We start from the raw sequence: 5,442 nt of genomic DNA, 5'->3' as shown, positions 1-5,442 counted from the left end.
GGGCTGCAGGGGGTCGTGCTGGCGGCCACGGGACGCAGAGCTGCCCCCGGCAGTGAGGGCTCGGGGTACTCGGCACCCGCAGCGCTGGCAGGAGGGAGCGAGCGGGCCAGCATCCCCTCGGCCGGTGGCTCCCCCCCTCCCCCCGCTGCACCGGGCCGCCCGTCGGGGCCTGCACACACACACACCACCACCCCACCCCCCCCCGCCAGCAGCACGCGTTTCCCGCTGCTCTAGAGGTGCCACCCGCAGCTCGCGGCCTGGGGACGGGCCAGGGCCCACCACCACCACCCCGCTCCTCAGAGTCGTCCCCCGGGTCCCCCCCGCCACGCAGCTCCGGCCGCAGCGGGACCCCGGAGCTCCGCGGTTCGCCGTCGGGGCGCAGCCCGGCCGAAGCTCCCAGGCCCCGGGTGTCCGTCGCGGCTTGGCCCCGGGACCGCGGGACCCCCCGGACGCCCTCCTTGTCAAGGGTTAATCCAAAGAGCCCCGGGGCTGCCAGGCACAGCTCCCGAGGCCGAATGGAACCTTCCAGCAAGGCTTTCTTAGCACTCCAGCAACTCCAGGAGCCAGAAAAGAGGGGAAAAAACCCACCGCACAACCTGTTTTACACCCAAACCTCATTGTTTATCCGTTAAGGATAAAGAATTCTCATGAGAAAGTTTACCAGGCCTAGCAGCGGCTTTCCTGTTTAAATAACTAAACTTCATTTTTAGATGAGGACTTTTTTTTTTTTTAAAAAAAAAAAATCCCATTCTGCATTCAAATTTGCAAAGAACTTCACAAAACATTTGTCCCTCAGTTTCCTAAAAGAAAGAAACAACAGAAGTCTGGCAGCTTCAGTCAAAATAAATATTTGTGTTGACTTTAGTGTTCCTGGGAAAATATTTTTGTGATCAAAGAAAGTTGTTAACCAAATCTTCTGGGGAAAACATACCCCGGTTGTTTATAGACTCTGTTTGCTGCCTTGTCCCCTACTATAAAGGAAAAGCAATGAAGTTAAGTGGCAAGAGCTATTAAGCTTACAGATAAAAGCTGCCACCAAGTGTCCATCAGAAATAATTTTCTTTTAAGTACATCCCAGTATCCCTTAAACAAAGTACTCGGGTGCCTTAAATTAAGGCAAAGAAAAAACTGTCTGGTCTCTTTGCTTAAAACTGAGCACGTGCATAACTATTTTGTTGAGTAACAACCAGACCTTTTCTTTACAAGTACTCTGTTCATGGTTCATACAATAATATATTGATTTCCTCTAACACTTTTTATATATGTGTATTGTAGCAATATAATTCTCAGGGTTTTTCAACTGAGTGTAAATCAAACCAATAGTATTATTTGAAAGAGAGTATCAGTTCTTTGAAATAAAGTTTCAATAACGTCAGCATGATAGGGATTTTCAGAAATCCATGTCCATAGCATCTATTGGTTTAAAACTTTTGCATTTTTTAAGAAATCTTGAGAATCCACGTGAAATAATAAACTGCTCCATATAATGTTGGGTTTTAATTTTGCAGCCAAAATATTTTATTTTTCCAGAATATGGTTCATTCGTTTCATTTGTTTCATTTGAAAATTTAGTATGATGTGTCAAAATTTTCCTTCAGCAACTGTATTAACATTAAAAATGAAAACAAGTAACGAATGAGGTTTTCCTTTCTGTAGCACAGCTGTCAGCAGGGCTCAGATAGACTGCCCTGTTGATTTAAAAAACACCCAACTGACAGCGTCTTTGATCTCATAAAATACTCACAGTAACGAATGAGTGAGAGCAGTAATTCTGGGCTTGATAAGAGCTCAGACACAGCCTTGAACCTTGGAATTGCGTTACTTTGAGGGAGGGAGTGCCAGCAAGGCCATACGCAGCCCGGGGAATCCAGTACTCTTCCATGAGATAGTCAAACGAACACACAGACATTAACTCGTTGGCATTGTAAAACTGACTCCAGCTACAGTCTGTCTTTTTCCATCCAACCGGGATCATTCAAATCCTCATCAGGTTCTGATATAATCAGAGAAGTTTGGGTTAAAATACAGGCTTTAGCCACCACTGCGTTGATTTAATTTTCAAGTGTTTTGAAAAAACAGAGAGAGATAAAAGTAAAATCCCATGGAGATTCCCAGAGTAGGTTTGCACAGGGTTTATATTAACTTTGAGAAGTTTTACGTTACTCTTTCAGCATCAGTAAGTCACGGTTAGGTAAAGCACAGGCACAGAGTCAGTAAAACCTCACTGAAGCAAGCGGAGCTTGTAACTCCATGGAATTGTTAACACCAAGGGGTTTCCCCTTAGAAATCAGTTTAACTAAGCAAGTTAACATCTTCACCGCTAGTGCTAACATTCTGAGTGCTGGGGCGATAAAATCGCTTTTTGGCAACAAAGCCATCTGCAAATAACTGAGAACATCAGCCACAAAGTGACCCGGTGGCTCAGGCAACTGGCACCTTACCTGCACCTTACTCAGTGTGGGGGCCAGGAGGGGCCAGGCTGGGCTGGGGGGGCGATGCGGTGGCAGTGCCATGGTAAATGGCAGCACCAAGCACAGGGAGGCTGTGCCTGTGTCAGCGAGGAGCTGGGCTCTCTTGGTGGAGCACAGGGGAAAAAAAGAAAAAAAGAAAAGAGGCCTTTTTAAGTCAAGTCTCAGGTACAGCACAGGCAGCACCTGTGCTTCTGCCAGGGAGGCTCCACGTGTAGGTAAGACATCAAAAAGACACTCGTTCACCCCTCAACCTCACCTGCTACTGGAGCGGGAGAGAAACATCCCTCATAGCCAGCAAGGCTAGTGCAGACAGGCACCCCCTCATACCTGCACAGCCCCCAGCCCCAGATGAGCAGCTCAGCTTGGTGTTGCCCAGGTGCCTCCCATTTCACCAGGACCCCAAAGCCAGATTGGCTCAGCAACACCTTGAGCACCTATTTTAAGCTAATTTGAGTTCCTTTACACAATGTAAATTTTTTTTGCTGGTAAGGGGAAGAGCTTTATTAGCTCTGGTTCTGAATGTCCATCTGTACCTTCTACTGCCCTTCCTGTGTGGTTCCTCTGCTAGCTCTTGTGTATTTTTGTTATCTGATCTGCCTTACCTAGTTTTTCTACTAGGTTAGTTTTCTGTGCTTTTAGGAAGTGATGCTGGTTCACAGAGCAATCTGAAGCCAGTGCAAAGCAAGCAGTGTGGAGGTACAGGCCTGAGTGGCAAGAGGTAAGCAGGACCTCTTCCTTTAACTGTGCTAAACTGGGATAATGTGGCTTGTGGAGCTGTGCCGAAACGTGGCTGATCCTGCTCCATCCAAGAGCCAGCATTGGTGGGGCTGGGCGGTGGGCACGTGGCGCAGTAAAACGCGCACAGGGAAGATCCTGTGAGCTGCACGGAGCTGTGCCCTTGCTTTACTGACTTAGTGGGACCGGGTTTAACACGCAGCTGTTCAGCACACTGCTCAAAGGCTCTGTGCCCTTGCAGACAGCAGGGATGAAGGCAGGTGAGAGCAGAGCTGCCGCTTTCCCTGCGGGGCTCCTGGGGTTGGAGAGCTGCAACCTGCTTTCCTGCGCTATGGGTAGAAGCAAGCTATGAATGTTATGTTTTTTTCTTTGTTGTTTGTTTTTTTTAAGAAACAAAGTTACAGGATTAAGACTGTCTTTAGGAACTGTAGTTATCAAGCCTGGCTGCTATGATGGGCTTTAACCCCCTTGAGCTGCTGCTGGGTGTGCATCCATCCCAGGCTAAGCCTGTGACCATACAAGAGCAGCATTACAGATGGTATCCTGGGGTTTAAGGAAAATGCTGCTGTACTTCTGTGTAGCTTGAAAAGCCTGTTTTATTCAAAGGCTTTTAAATGGTTGCAGTTCCTAACTTTCTGCTGATGCTGAGTGGATTGAGTTGGGGTGCTTGTGCCTTGCCTTGGGGCACTGAGAACCCCCAGGAGAGGCTCACTGGCCCGTCCTGCACAGCAGCCTGAAACATCTGAGCTTTGTGCCCAAGAGCTGGCAAGATGCACCAGTCAGCCGCCTGCCTGAGCATCCCCTTCGGGCACACCATCCCCTCGCCCCTGCTCCTTCCTGGTCCGAGCACTCAGTTCCTCGTTCCTCCTCTCGGCCAGTGGTGTATGTGGAAATTAGAAACTCTGTGAACATGTCCTTCCTTGTAGAGGTCTTTCACTTCTCTACCTGCCTGTCAAGCACCCAGGGGACATGACTTCTCCCACACACAGTTGCTGAAAAAATGCAGGGAGAAAGGACAGGGCCATTAATGAGGTTACAGGAGTGTTGGAGTGGGGCACTGAGAGCTGTGGGGCACAGGCTTGTGCTGTCCTGATGTAACTCTGCAGTTTGTACTGTTGGACCTGGCTTGTTTCAAGTGCAGGAATGGCCCTTGGCAGCGGGAAGGGGCTGGGAGCTGCCAAGAGGTAGGACAGCGGGGATGGTGCAGAGAAGCACCAGCTGCCATGCAGCCCCCAGAGCTGTGAAACGTTACCGTGGGCCTGCCAGAACATGGTCTTCAGGGCGATGGTGTTATTTAGTGGGGCAGCATTGACAAAACCTGGAAGAACAGAAAGAAGAGACTTTTTTTTTTTTTTTTAACATTGGGGTGCTGACTATTGAGTGTTAACTGGTGTAACTGAGATGGGCTCACCTGGGGAGCAGCACAAACCAGGGTGACTGGTGAATGCGCCTGGGTCCTCCTTAGTCCCTTAATCCCCCAGAAGGAAGATACGATCAAACAGTTGAAGACAAAATTGATGGCTCCTAGGATGTACACCTGCCAAGTGGAGGGAGAAGATGGCCAGGTCTAATTTTCTTTATAGTTATACCCATTATGATTGGAGGCTTCTGAAACATGACATCATGACAGGACAAGGGGCAACAGCTTTAAACATGAAGAGACTAGATTTAGATTAGATATAAGGAAGAAATATTTTACAATGAGGGTGGTGCAACACTGGCACAGGCTGCCCAGAGCAGCTGTGGGTGCCCCATCCCTGGGATGCTCAGGGCCAGGCTGGACGGGGCTCTGAGCAACCTGCCCTGGTGGAAGGTGTCCCTGCCCGTGGTTGGGAGGGGTTGGACTTTAAGACTTGATCTTTAAGGTCCCTTCTAACCCGAACTGTTCTGTGATCTGCTGGGTCTGCTTGGGTGAGTGCTGAAGCTCAGCAGTGCCAGATCTCAGGGCAGTGTGTGGGGCACATGGCCAGGGCTGCACGGGGGAGGTGCCACCTTGTTCTGGCTCCTTTCCTTTGTTTCCAGCTGTGACACTGCATCGTTACTTTCCAGATACCCCATGTACATTGACTCCATGGTTAATGTTAATTTGCACAGTGAAAATATTTTATGTTTATTTTTTCTTTTCATTCTTAGCATTGAAATGTATGGTGGTTTTTTTTTAAAAAAAAAACCACAAAAAAACCCCAAAAACAAAAAAAACCCAACAAAACCCCCAACAACCCACCCCTGAGGTCCT

The 5,442-nt window shown here is 48.7% G+C and overlaps 1 protein-coding gene across 1 annotated transcript in view; it reads left to right on the top strand.

Moving 5' to 3' along the window:
* The window catches only part of PTTG1 (PTTG1 regulator of sister chromatid separation, securin), an 82,920-nt gene that overhangs the window by 39,889 nt on the left and 37,589 nt on the right, over nt 1-5,442 (top strand). The gene's annotated exons all lie outside the window — the stretch shown is intronic.

The sequence above is a fragment of the Falco biarmicus genome, chromosome 8 (assembly GCF_023638135.1).
Source record: "Falco biarmicus isolate bFalBia1 chromosome 8, bFalBia1.pri, whole genome shotgun sequence".
NCBI lineage: Eukaryota > Metazoa > Chordata > Aves > Falconiformes > Falconidae > Falco > Falco biarmicus.
Note: the sequence above shows the minus strand (reverse complement) of the source record. Positions and strands in the feature narration are given on the sequence as shown.